This window comes from Mirounga leonina, unplaced genomic scaffold (assembly GCF_011800145.1).
Source record: "Mirounga leonina isolate KUSES-001 unplaced genomic scaffold, KU_Mleo_1.0 Mir_321, whole genome shotgun sequence".
NCBI lineage: Eukaryota > Metazoa > Chordata > Mammalia > Carnivora > Phocidae > Mirounga > Mirounga leonina.
Genome location: NW_023270680.1, coordinates 1,824,252 through 1,838,990, shown reverse-complemented (window position 1 = coordinate 1,838,990; position 14,739 = coordinate 1,824,252). Strand labels below are relative to the sequence as shown.

General features: G+C 45.7%; 1 long non-coding RNA gene and 1 other non-coding gene across 3 annotated transcripts in view; both read right to left on the bottom strand.

Annotated features, from left to right (window-relative positions):
* Nucleotides 1–14,739, bottom strand: part of LOC118026830 — a 116,130-nt gene that overhangs the window by 80,154 nt on the left and 21,237 nt on the right. The window lies entirely within an intron of this gene.
* LOC118026847 lies at nt 12,291–12,397 on the bottom strand. The gene has a single exon (XR_004683700.1). It is a non-coding gene; the product is annotated as a U6 spliceosomal RNA (small nuclear RNA).

Sequence of the window (14,739 nt, the reverse complement as noted above, 5' to 3'; positions counted from 1 at the left end):
CCTCCCCCAGTCCTGCCTGGCTCTTGCTGTTGTTGGCTGAGCTGGAAGCAGGAGCCTGTCCCCAGCCCCTGCTCCTGTCCTGCCACAGAGCCACACACCCTCCTGACCTGGGCCCACTCTCTTCCTCTGTAAAATGGGTGCGACTGGCCCGGCAGACCTACCTCTAGAGGTAGTTAGGGGAACGAAGCAAGAATATAGGTAATGCACAAACAGCTCATCTGCAGCGCAGAAGCTTCTGGACTGAGGGGCTGATTGCCCACCTACCCCAGCCTCCGCCCCACTTTAATACTCGATCATCATCGATAATACCAGCAGAATCATCAGTGGCAGCCCCTGCCCCTCTCAGCGGTGTCCCATTTGGACAGGAAAGTTCAACGGGAAGAAGAGAAAAGCAGTCCTGCCAGGAGTCAACTGGTGCCCCGCGAGTGTGGCAGGGGCACGGACATCATCACCACCAGACAGGTCCCCGTGCAAGCGGCCCAAGACATGGAGACAGAACAGGAGCACTCCGCTGGCCTGTCTGAACACAGACAAAACGTGGGCAAAGCACCCCCATCTCTCCTACTAGGACTTGCGGAGCTTCCTGACAAGTGAAGACGGTCAGCCTGGGGCCAGTCTTCTCTCTCCTGGATACGATTTATTAGGCTTCCCACTCAGACACTCACTCCATATCCACAGCGAAGCATCACTTCCATAACCCATCCCCAACATCACCTGGAATGGGCCCACACCCTAGAAACCCTTCCTGACGCCCCCTTAGCCAGACAGCCCCCATTCCGCAGCCAAGCTGCGTCCTCAAGCTGATTCCAGCTAATGCGGGAGCAGAAGGCATGCTGAGCACAAAGCCTGAGTTGATGCCCCGCGACCTCCCCCCCTCACACCCAGGTGGGGTGTGTATGTCTTTCCTCCAGGAAGCTCCCATCTGTCTGAATGTGAATGCTCTGCTAGAGGGAAAAACAACCTTAGCTTGACAATGGCCAGGCCCCCAGGATCCTGAGAATCTTCTTTAGCAGATGAAAGTCCTTTTGGACACCTCCCTGTGTTCTTACCTCCCCCAAACCCCAAGTATTTAATCAGTCACCCCTCACAACCCCAGTGCAGCAGCTCTTTCTGCCTCCGGGTCCTGTCCCCGTGCTTTCATAAAATCACCTTTTTGCACCAAAGACGTCTCAAGGATTCCTTCTTGGCCGTGGGCTCCAGACGTGACCAACCACACTACTGTACAAACCCCATCACTATGACCTGGAGGGACCTCCTCCGCTCAGGCCTGCTCCCGGAGGCTCCAGCTGCAGGGCTGCGACAGTCCGCTCCCACTCGCTCCAACTCCGCAGCCGGAGGACCAAGGCGGGGATTTCAGCCATGACAAACACTGGGCCTCAAAAACAGCAAGTCCAGTCCCCAGAACTCCCAAATCAGGCTTGCTTAAATGCGCCACCGCCGGCCTACAGGCTGCTTTCCTGTCCAGACCCTCTCCCCCCAAACTGCCGCACCTGAGTCTCACGTTCCTGCACCCGATGCAGCTCTGGAAGGAAAAGCCTCGAGCGGATCTTCAAGCCCCACAGAACACCCACACGAGCTCAGCTGATTCCACCCATGTGCAGCATTGAGCAAACTTGGTATGTGATGATAAGTGTTAAATGATACTCTTCCCTCACAATCGCGTTCCAGCTGCAAATTAGATCTCGAAGACCAGCAAGATGCTGATGACTTCCAAGGGATGTAGAGTTCCTGCAGCCGAATCATTACATTTTCCAGAATACTTAACATAATTAAGTTTTGTTCAGAGAGCAGCTCAGTTATCCACTTGGGATCATTTATGACTCATTGTAAAGCTAGAAAGCTAAAGGTCTGTATTTTTGTTTTCCAAATCATCTTGTATCTATACCAGTAGGTCAACATAACTGAATAATCTGGCCTTTTCTTTTTTCAGCCCTGGACACAAGTTGCTCATCTCCGTGCAGGTTTAATGATGGCCGGGACCCAACTGAGGATGTCTGGCTAGTCAGGGACGAATGTCTCCTGCAGGGGACAGGGGACAGGAGGAGGTAAAGCTACCACCGTCCTGGCAGTGTTCCTGTCGCTGTGGGAGGGGTCTGTCTGCACCTGGCCTGTCCCAGCTGTCCCCTCCCACTGGCCCGACTTCAGACCCTTCCCTGTGTGGAGAAGATATCTGTCCCTGCAGAGTCAGTCCAGTAGAAGGAAAACTGTGTGAGCTCTGAATCCAGCACACGCAAGTTGGAATCCTGCTAAGACATAGTGTCAGGCTCAGGAAGGTTAGGTATCTCGATACAGTGGAGGAGTAACACCGACCTTGGAACTCCTCTGTGATGATTAGGTCGGAGAAACAGAAAGCGTTCAGTGATGGGCTGGTACATGCAGATGCTTGACAAATAGTAGTGTCCACTCTACTGTTCTTTTCCTAATACAAACTCGAAACAGCGGTGCTGGGTTACGTTTTCCTGCTTTATGACGAGCATCTGCAGTGGGCAACACAATTCCAGTAGTCCGTTGGCTCACTGGCTGCCAGCAGAGATTGAGAGTATCTGCACAAGGCTAGGGGGACTGGGTCCTACCCCTGATTCTTTTGTCATTTCAGAATGGAGATCCTGAGTGAGTGGATTCCGCTTGCTAAAGGGACAAGTCAGAGTCTCCAAAGAGGGAATATCGGAGGTAAGTCATTTTTCCAAAGTGTACCCCCTCCACTACCCATGGAGCAGAGGTTCTCAGCAGAGGCCAGGGGCGGGGGTGGTGATTCTGACCCTCAGGGGATGTATGGCAATGTCTGCAAACATGTTTGGTTGGCACACCTTGGGGAGGAGCAGAGGGAGCTCCTGGCATCCAATGGGTGGAGGCCAGGGATGCTGCTCAGCAGTCTGCTGTGTAAGGAAAGCCCTACAACAAAGAATTATCCAGCCAACAATGTCAACAGTTCTCAGGTGAGCGATGTGTGACGAGAGGTGGTGAGAAGGATGTGAAGGAAAAGACCAGAGAGCTTGGCCAGAAGAGATGGAGGGCATTACCTCGGCAGAGTCGAGCTCTGGGGCAGTGGGGTGGTGCACAGGAGAACCTCGGAAACATGGAAATGAATTTGGAGTCATCCCTTCTCCAACTGCTACTCTTTCTCCATTTTCCTCTAAAGTTCCAAGAAACCCTCCATGAAGGGAGAGAAGTACAAGAGTGGGGAAGTTTGCTTGCTACTTCCCCTCCTGGTCCACAGCTTTCCCTACAGGGTGCAGGAATGTTGCGACATTCTCCTTCTAAACGTCAAGTGGATATTAGTATCATGATGAGAACAAACTGTCCAAATAGGATTCTTTTTGAAGACGTCTGATCTTCAGGGAGACATACAACGTCCACATGAAGAGGCATGGCTGTGAGTTGTATGGATCTCCTATATCCATTTGGTGACTCGTAACAAAAGCGTGGTTCAAACTGCCTTAAAGCATAAAGATAATTTTACTGGTTACTCAAATTGGAAAGTACACAGGCTTGACCTGAGCCAATGGTTCAATGGTGGCCTCAAACATCTCTCTCCTCTGCCTTCAGGTAATGCCAGCTCACCTCCAGGTCACAAGATGACTTCTAGTAGTTCCCAAGGACAGGAGATGCAAGTGACCCTAACTCGCATCCCAGAAAAGTCTCCGAGGCTTATTCTGATCATTACCTTAGGTCATCTGCCCATCCTGAACCAATAGCTGTGGCCAGCAGAACGAGATTAACTGACTGAGGAATGGTCAATCCCACACCAAGCACATGGTGGATAATGGCAGAAAGAGTGGTTTCCCGAACCATCTAGGGTATTATTCCATATGATTATGCCCAGGAAAGAAGGGAACAGATGCTGGGCAGCAAAAACCAGATGAAAGCTCCACCTGCCAGGTTCAACCCATCGGCAGTTATGTGGGAGTCCCTGTTGTTTCCTCAGTCTGGCACTGCGGGCGGGGAGTACACCCTCGCGTAAGAGGTGATAGATGGCCGCAAGAAGTTCAGTGTGAGAATTACACAAGAGCTGAGAAGCCAACTAAGTGCCAAATTGCATGGCACAGGCTGCAAATGGTAGAAAGTCAAGAAAGGATGCTCTGGCTTCCAAGAGAAGAGACTGCACTCAGCCTCAAAAGGTGGGATTTGTATGGAAAGCATGAACGGTGATCATAAGATTTCACTTCTGTGTGAAATCTTGATAAACTGTGGGAATTCTGGGTTTAGGAAAAATCACATAGAAGTGATTTGGATCAGAGACTTGCCAGCCTGGAGCAAAGAGAGAGAACGAGTGAGAAATATCCCCACCTCTAGATCGATTTCCTCTACTGAGCACCCGGCTTCCACCATCCACAGTGACCATACCTTCTTATTTATTTTGACAAGCTCATTTAATTTGAGCAGAGAGAACATCTCATTGAAATGGAAAAGATTTGGGTAGTCAATCTCTTTATCAGTTTTTCCTTCCAGGAGAAGCATTCTACCTATCACTTTCTTTCCTCAAAGCCATTAGTCAATCAGCAAGAAAGGGCACCAGTGCTTTTGCTGTGTAGGCTGGTGACAAATGAGGGCATTAATTTCCCTGAGCAGGCACTTTGGTTTGCCATTTGCCTAACCAGCAGCAGACAAACACCGTGTTGAAGAAGATGTCTCTAAGATTACAGTGGCCTTTGATGAGAGAAAACAGAGAGAGGTTGGAAATGTTAAGCCTGTGGACTTAAAGAACCAGCCACGCAGGACTGCTTGTCTGTGAACCCACAGACTGACTGCAGGCATGGGATGACCCTTCCTCGTTATTCTGCTTAGTATGAAGGACAACCACAATGATGTCTTATATAGACCTCACAAACTTCCTTCCTCCTACTCAAGGGCATGCGGTGGCTCCCTGCCCTGTTGGAAGGCAGGCAGGTTTCAGATGAGATTCAAGGTCTCTGCAGGCTGACTTCAGCTATGAACTTCAAATCCTTCACTTACCAACCGATCCGCCTCAGCCCCTTACTCAGGTCCAGCTGGCTCATTCTTGCCACCTAGGAAGACCATCTGCAAATCCAAATAGCGTAAACCGTAAACCACTGACCCACCAACAGTGAGAATGGGTGTAACACAGCAGGGGTGGCGACAGCAGCACCAATATGGGTAATTTCTTTGGAATTCTTGGGTGAAAACTTACCAGATAAATATGAATAGTTTCCTAAATCCAGAATTCCCACAGTTTATCAAGATTTCACACAGAAGTGACTGGTCAGCTTCATTGTATCTATGGAAGAAAACTTCATAAAGCCTCCAACTGAAGTTCTTAAGACCTGGAAGCTGGGTCCGTTTTCCATCAGCTCTCCTATAGGGCGGAGGCAGGTGCTTTGTCTCCTCACATTTAAGGAAGCTTTAGCCATAGCTTACCAACCTCGGTAGACTTCCTAATCCCGGCTGATCTTGGTAACACTGCCAAAAGTCACAGGGCCTGGGAAATACATAACGCCTCCCAATGTGGTCAGGAAACTATTCCCAGACGAGGTATTATTAATCCTTGTGTAGGTAAGAAATCTTGAAAGTGTAGAAAAATGCAAGAGAATGCGTGAGAACTCCACTGCCAAGCTGTTCCCCCACCTAGCCCTCAGGAAAGGATGCCCTTTCCCTGCTAGTCCCCTGAAACCAACAGGGTTTTATTCTGTTCTATTGAATTGCGTTCCGCCAAAAAAGACGCTGGGGTCCTAACCCCCAGTCCCTGTTTATGTGACCTTATTTAGAAAAAGGGTCTTTACAGAGGTAATCAAGTTAAAATAATGTCATGGTGGGCCTGACTTATCCCTATGAGTGTGGGGAAATGGGGACACGGAAACAGACATGCACACAGGGAGGCCATGGAAAGATGAAGGCAGACGGGGGCGTGATACAACTACAAGCCAAGGAATGGCAAAAGCTACCAGCAATTTCAGAAGCTCTTGGGCGGCGGGGTGGGGGCGGGGGGGGGGGGCATGCATCAGATTCTCCATCCCGGCTCTCAGAAGGAACCAACAGTGCTGACCCCTTGATCTCAGACTTCCAGCCTCTGGAGCTGTGAGAAAATACATTTCTCTTGGTTTAGCCACCTAGCTTGTGGTACTTTGTTCTGGCAGCCCTAGCAAACTCAGACACTCCTTCCCTCCTGTGGTTCACAGGCCAAGAGGGGTGGAACGGCTCCGTGAGTCTCTCTCCTCCCCCTGGGATCACTCACTGTGGGGGAAGCCCTATTAGGAGAGGCCCACACACCAAGGAAGCAAGTGCCCCTGTCAACAGCCACAGGAGTGAACCTGGAGGCTGAACCCCCAGCCCCAGCTGGAATGACCACAGCCCTGGCCAACAGCCTGACTGCAACCTAGTGAGTGCCTGACCCAGAACCACCCAGCCAGGTCAAGTCTGTTTGTGGTTAAAGCTGCTAAGATTGGAGTAATTCCTCCTTTTTTTTAAGATCTATTTATTTATTTATTTGAGAGAGAGCTAGACAGAGTATGAGCAGGAGCAGTAGAGGGAGATGGAGAGAGAATCTCAAGCCGACTCCACACTGAGCATGGCGCCCCACACAGGGCTCGATCTCATGACCCTGATGTCACCACCTGAGCCGAAACCAAGAGTCAGATGCTTAACCAACTGCACCACCCAGGCACCCCAGATTGGAGTAATTTCTTATGCAGCAATAATTAATATAGATGACTTTTAGGATTTCAGAGACTGAGATTTTTTCACACATATTCCTCATCAACAAGCTCATTTGGAAGGCAGCACAGGATTAAGCCATTTTTATCAGGAACAGAGCTGTGTCAAAAATTAACATACTTGATTCAACAGTCTTGCACAATTCACAGCGCTCACCATAGCACATACCGGGGTTCTAGAGGGGAGGGGGGTGGGGGGATGGGTTAGCCTGGTGATGGGTATTAAAGAGGGCAGGTTCTGAATGGAGCACTGGGTGTTATGCACAAACAATGAATCATGGAACACTACATCAAAAACTAATGATGTATGGTGATTAACATAACAATAAAAAAATTTTTTTAAATTAACATACTTGAGCACTGGAGAATGAAGACTGAACACAAAGATGATCACACAGGGTGTGGCAGTCCACCAAGATGCCCTCTGCAGGACCACTGCATTTGGACCCAGCTGCTGGCAATCTGGGCTGAGGGCTGGAATTGCCCTTGGTCACATGGAAGTGCCTTGCCCATAGTCATGACCTGTCAGTGACTTGCTAGTGCAGGAATCCAAAGGGTGAGCCCCCTTGCCTCAAACTGGGGGTAATCTGAAGATACAGCCCAGCTCCACACAGAACTGCCTGAGGCATCACATATAACAGTGCAGCAGCCACCTTTCCCTCCACCCGATTCCACGGGGCCTCACCCCCTTCCCAGTGTTTCAATTGTTAGCTCCCTTTGTCATTTGTTTTCTATTTTTCTGCTTTCTTTTTTTTCCAGCCAAGTTAGCGAGTGCTTTGTATATTTATTAACTTCACAAAGCAAGAGGGTTTCAACTTGGTATAGAGTGTTCTAGTTTAGTCTCTGCTTTTAACTTAACCACTCCCCTCCACAGGCTCATTTTTGGTTGACTTTGCTGCTTATTTCCCTGGTTTTTTGAACTGATACTTCATTTATGTTCATACTTTCATTTTTATTGATAAAGTCTAGTGCTATGAATTTCCTTCCAATCACTGCTTTAAATATATCACGCAGATTCTGGTATTTAATTTTCATCATCAGCGTTTACAAATTCTGCAATGGTAATTTACATTTCCCTTTCCATCCAAGAATCATTTAATAACATGGTTATTAAGGAAGGAAGGGCCTTTTTCTTTTTGGATTTTGTTAATAATCTCAAGTTTTATTATACCGTAGTCAAAGAAATTTGTAGTATGTCACTTCTGGGGACTCACGGGTGTTTGTTAACGTTTACTATTATACAGTTAAGTGGGTGAATGAGCCACGCCCACTTGAGAAGGAGATGCATTCTCTATTACCAGGACATCTTATTCAATATGTACCATAAGATTTCCCTTGTCCTCCTGTGCAGGCGCTCTGTATCCTTACTGATCTTGTCAGGGTGATCTGTCCCACATGGAGAGGGATGTGTTACTGGGCTTCTGTCTAGGTCTCCTTGCATGTCCGTAATTCTGTTTCATGACAGCAGTTGCTGGTTGGGCTCATTGTTGCAGACATATTCAGTCCTTTTTTTTTTTTTTTAATTTTATTATGTTATGTTAGTCACCATACAATACATCATTAGTTTTTGATGTGGTGATCCACGATCCATTGTTTTCGTGTAACACCCAGTGCTCCATGCAGTACATGCCCTCCTTAATACCCATCACCGGGCTAACCCATCCCCCCACCCCCTCCCCTCTAAAACCCTCAGTTTGTTTCTCAGAGTCCATAGTCTCTCATGGTTCATCTCTCCCTCCGATTTCCCCCGCTTCATTTTTCCCTTCCTTCTCCTAATGTCCTCCATGCTATTCCTTACGTTCCACAGATGAGTGAAACCATATAATTGTCTTTCTCTGCTTGACTTATTTCACTTAGCATAATCTCCTCCAGTCCCATCCATGTTGATGTAAAAGTTGGGTATTCATCTTTTCTGATGGCTGAGTAACATTCCATTGTATATATGGACCATATCTTCTTTATCCATTCATCTGTTGAAGGGCATCTCGGCTCTTTCCACAGTTTCGCTATTGCGGACATTGCTGCTATGAACATTGGGGTGCATGTGGCACTTCTTTTCACTACATCTGTGTCTTTGGGGTAAATACCCAGTACTGCTATTGCTGGGTCATAGGGTAGCCCTATTTTTAATTTTTTGAGGAACCTCCATACTGTTTTCCAAAGTGGCTGTACCAACTTGCATTCCCACCAATAGTGTAAGAGGGTTCCCCTTTCTCCACAACCTCTCCAACATTTGTTGTTTCTTTCCCTGTCCATTTTTGCCATTCTAACTGGTGTAAGATGGTATCTCAATGTCCTTTTGATTTGAATTTCCCTGATGGCTAATGATGATGAACATTTTTTCATATGTCTGTTAGCCATTTGTATGTCTTCTTCAAAGAAGTGTCTGTTCATGCCTTCTGCCCATTTTTTGACTTATTTGCTTTTTGGATGTTGAGTTTGAGTAGTTCTTTATAGATCTTGGGTACCAGCCCTTTATCTGTAGTGTCATTTGCAAATATCTTCTCCCATTCTGTGGGTTGCCTCTTTGTTTTGTTGACTGTTTCCTTTGCTGTGCAGAAGCTTTTTATCTTGATGAAGTCCCAAAAGTTCATTTTTGCTTTTGTTTCACTAGCTTTTGGAGATGTATCTTGAAAGAAGTTGCTGTGGGCGATGTCAAAGAGGTTACTGCCTATGTTCCCCTCTAGGATTTTGATGGATTCCTGTCTCACATTGAGGTCTTTCATCCATTTTGAGTTGATCTTTGTGTACAGTGTTAGAGAATGGTCGAGTTTCATTCTTCTGCATGTGGCTGTCCAATTTTCCCAGCACCATTTATTGAAGAGACTGTCTTTTTTCCATTGCATGTTTTTCCCTGCTTTGTCAAAGATTATTTGACCAAAGAGTTGAGGGTCCATATCTGGGTTCTCTATTCTGTTCCATTGGTCTCTATGTCTGTTTTTGTGCCAGTACCATGCTGTCTTGGTGGTCACTGATTTGTAATATAGCTTGAAATCGGGCAACGTGATGCCCCCAGCTTTTTCTTTTTCAACATTTCCTTGGCGATTCAGGGTCTTTTCTGATTCCATACAAATTTTTGGATTGTTTGTTCCAGCACTTTGAAAAATGTCATTGGAATTTTGATTGGGATGGCATTGAAGGTATAGATTGCTCCGGGTAGCATAGACATTTTAACAATGTTTATTCTTTTGATCCATAAGCATGGAATGTTTTTCCATCTTTTTGTGTCTTCTTCAATTTCTTTCATGAGTGTTCTGTAGTTCCTAGAGTATAGATCCTTCACCTCTTTGGATGGACATATTCAGTCCTGTTACATCTCCATCACATACTTTGCTTTCACACTTGAAAATATCCTTGTCTGTCACATTTAATGCTCCTAGGCATAGTTCCTTAGTACCAGTATTATTATCAGTACCGTGATATCAGGACAGCAACCTCGTCTCTCTTACTGCTCCCGTTGGCCTTGTATGCCTCCACCCATCTCTTCATTTTTATCCTTCTGAATCGCTTTGTTTTAGGTGGTCTCTGGTTAGGTAATTGTTATGTCCTGCTTTAAGGAACAACCTAGGAATCTCCGTATCTTCATAGTTAAGTCCACTGCTAATTATTGATATGACTGGTATGTCAAATGTTAACTTGGTGATAATGTTTTATAAGTTATGTGTCTTATGTTATTTTGTTATGTTCCTTTCTCGGTATGACATGTACTGCATTGCTCTTTATTTTTACAAAACCTTCCTTCTTTTGTTTTTGGGAATATTTGTATTTTTGTTGCAGTGTTTACCTCTGTACCTGTGTCCTTTTTGCTACCCTTAGTTTGCTTTGTTTATTTAATTTCTTACTACTGGATGTATCAGTCCTTAATGGCATACTTCATCTCCCACCTATTTCCCAACAGACCATACATTTATTTTTCTTTCCTTTTTCCTTCTACCTTTTCCTCTCGGTTTTCAGTCCCATTATTTCTGTCCCTCATAAAGTGTAACAATTGCATACCAGTCTTTCTGCCTTGTCTCCACCCTTGTGTTAGCCTTCTATACACTCAGGCCACCATGCACATTACTGTCCTTTTCCTGGAGTTCTTCTAGTGCTCTCTTGTTTAGATGAAGCTCATCCTCTCTGATTCCTCAAGAAGGGGGGCATGGGCACACAACTCCCCAACTCGTTGGGGGTCTATAGTCCTGACGCTTCACAGTTGGACTGAAAATAAAGGTTCTTTTCACTCTTTCTTTCACTGGGTTTTTTGAAATTCTGTCCCATTGTTGCTTTGTTTTTTTGGGTTTTTTTTTAAAGATTTTATTTATTTATTTGAGAGAGAGAGAATGAGAGAGAACACATGAGAGGGGGGAGGGTCAGAGGGAGAAGCAGACTCCCTGCCGAGCAGGGAGCCCAATGCGGGATTCGATCCAGGGACTCCAGGATCATGACCTGAGCCGAAGGCAGTCGCTCAACCAACTGAGCCACCCAGGTGCCCGTTGCTTTGCTTTTTATGTTGTTTTTGAGAATTCTAATTACAGATTCTTTGGCTCTTACAAAATATTTAATTTTTTTAAACCTGAAAACCTTGGAATATTTTTCTTTATCTTTCAAGCCTAATAGTGTTACTGGAACACATCATGAAGTTATATTCCCTCTTGCTTTCCCAGCTACTCAGCGGCCCCTTCAGGATATGAATTCAGGTCTTTTATGTCCATGAAGTTTTCCTGGGTTACAATTTACACATGAGTTCTGTTCCACTGTTTGATTTTCTACATCAGCGGCTTCAATTATATGTATATAGTTTCTTCTTTGCTCATCTCCCCATTCAACCTCTTTCTGTTTGATCATTTTTACTTCTTCCTTTATCTTATTTTCATGTGTTGGTTGCCTTCTTGCCTTTCTTCAGTTGCCCCTACTGCATTTCACTGGAGTCATCCTCACTTCTGAGATGGTCTTGTCTTTTTTCTTCATTTCTTTCCTGAGTTCAACTCTCTTTTCATTATTTTTCCTGTTTTTCTCTCCATTTTTGTTTTTAATGTTTGATTCCTGGTTCAAGGTGGTTCTTCATATTATAAATGTCTGTTTATGAATACATTTAATTCACTTGGACCACACCTTACAGTTTCTTTTTACTTCATCATTATCTTTAGGGGAGAAGTTTCAACAGCTGACATGTGTCAATTCTCATTTTTCACATTGTTCTGGTAACTTCCTATAGATCTGTTCAGTTTCACATTGTTCAGTCTGCATATGAGTGGTGGTTTACAAAATTTCTACTCTAGGGGCACGGTGTCCTCTTTGTCTAAAGGGTCACCCAGTTTCTTTGGTGGGTGAGTTCTTGTTGATGCACAGAGTGACTGTGGACCCTCTGATTTTCCTAGTACTTTTGTCTTTCAAGACCTTAATTTTTCCTTTTTCTTCCTTTTTTTTTTAATTACCCAGTCACTAAAAGCGCCTGTCCCTTATTTTTTTTTTAAAGATTTTATTTATTTATTCATGAGAGACAGAGAGAGAGAGAGAGAGAGAGGCAGAGGGAGAAGCAGGCTCCCAAGGAGCAGGGAGCCCGATGTGGGACTCGATCCCAGGACCCTGAGATCATGACCCGAGCTGAAGGCAGACGCTTAACCATCTGAGCCACCCAGGAAAAATATGGAACGCTTCACGAATTTGCATGTCATCCTTGCGCAGGGGCCATGCTAATCTTCTCTGTATCGTTCCAATTTTAGTATATGTACTGCCGAAGCGAGCACGCCTGTCCCTTATTTTTTGTCTTTTTCTCCCCAGAAGCTATGCTTTTTAAAGCCTACCACCTGCAATCACATATTTTTAAGTTGCTTTCCTATAATCAGTGCTGTAGTCTACTAACACAATTTTTCCAGTATTTTCACAAGCAGGAGAACCCTATCCTTCCGGTGGTGATTTTAGAGTAAGTTTACACCTGCTGCTCACTCCCCTCTTCTCTCTTCTGTGCAGCATTTTTGGTTTTTAAATCAGACTGCCTTTGCCTGCAACAAAGCTTTGCAAAAAAAAAGTCTGAGAGATGGTTTAATGAGATTTCTTTATCTTTTTAAACTTAAAAGCAACTTAAATTTGTGCATTGTCTTCTCATTATGCCTGTATCCTGGGTTTGTGTAGTTTTATGGGTTCTTGTTTTGTATTGTGGTGAGATATGGATTTAGACAGCTGCCACTCTCCCCAACTACCTGAAAGAAAACAAGTATTTTCTGAGAGATATCTATCATTTTGACTTAAGCTCTGAATTTGCAACTTAACTGAAGATAGGACATTTAGTGTAAAGCAGTGAATTTAAAGAGACAATAAGGAAACAAAACTAGCCTGATCAAACCTTTACAGGGATTTGATAAGGATTTTTTGCGAGACAAGGGACAGCATAGTGGTTGAGAGGGAAGGCTCTGAAGTCAGATGGAAGCCAGTTTGAGTTATATCCCTGCTACGTTCCAGTTGTGCAGTCCTGGGTGAGGATTTGGGGCTCATTTTGCAGATGAGAAAGCTGAGATCTAGAAAAACTAATCATATACCCGCCCTCAGAGGATGCTAACAGCTGAGTGAAATAATGCATGACAAGGGCTTTAGTCAGAGTTTATGGTGCACAGCAAATGTTTATGAAGTGTTAGCGTTTGTTATTAATAAAATGATGGAAGGCATTAGGAAAGATTTCTTGGACGATAAGTGCTTAATTTGTACATAGGTGGGAGTTCCAGAAAAATGAGACAACCCTCTATTCCCATCTAAAGATGTATGTGGAAATGCAGTGGTAGAGAAGATTAGATGGATTCGTGGACCTGATCATGGAGGCAGCTGAATGAGTTTGAGGTCTTGGGGGATCCCCTAATCCAAGGTTTCTGGAGAAACTGGCCCAGATAATATCAGTAACATACCCTGATAAAAACATGTTCTGTGTCTGTATACACTTGGAAATAGCAGGTTGACTAATGCTAAAATCATTTATGTCAGAAACATGCTCTGAGCTTCAACATACTGGTTTGCATTATGAATCTTCAAAATGGGGATACAGTATTTAACCATCTCTCTCAAATCTGAGAAATGTTTGTGACCCCTTAGTGCAAATTATTAATTATAGGGTGCTGCCAAAGACATGGGATTTCCCTTGGACCTCTCCCCCCACACACTTTCCTAGAAACCATGAAATGCTGACCTGCTACCTGCTCCCCTGTGTGGACGGATGGAAAAGCTGAGACAGAAAGGAGTGAGGCAAACACTAATATTGCAAAATAGTACCCTGCTGTGTGTAAAGTATCCCAATGAAAGAGAAGAGAAACAGACCTATTCCCACACAGGGACAGCCAACAGCCACTAGGGTTGAAGTCCTTTCATGAGTGAGGTGAGAAAAAATTACCAGTAAAGCTTGCCATCGAAACTACACAGAACTGTTCTCTGTGGGCCCCCGGCACTCATCCGTGATTAGGCATGAGGGCTGCCTTACCACAGTGGCGAGGAGAAATACCGTCCTTTGCTGGGAAAGAGGAAAGTGGCCCTACTGCAATGGTGCTGTGGAATGCTACGGCTCGGTGGTTCTGACAACACCCAGTCCTGAGAGGCGGATCCAGTCACAGGACACTTTGCTGAGCCAGGGTCACAGATACAAAGCCTACTGGGGAGAGGGGAAGTGAGAGGAGGAAGGGAGGAAAGGCAGGAAAGGGTTCGCTCATGTCTGGTTGTAACTGCAGAGCCTGGGAGCTCGACATCCGCAGGATAGCCCTAGAGAGAGGGGAGGCTGCTGAGTTCCCATCCACATATGGGTCGAGGGCTGATCCCAGGGCATAAACTCCCAGTGCCTCCAGCCTGCCCTACTCATGTGCAGGTGCATGCAGGGGCACAGGGTCCCTCCCCAGGCCACGAGGGGAGCACATGGGGTAGGAGTGGGGACCATCACCACCAGGTCAATGGCAACCAGGGTGCGGCCAAATGGCAAGAACTGGGAAGAAGACTGGCACCAGAAGAAGGGAAGAATCACAAGGCAAGGGTGGTGCTGAGGCTGCCTCTGTCCCACGTAAGGGGGACAAGATCAAGGACCCCCCCCCAGGTATGCTCTCCTTCTGCACATTCTGCC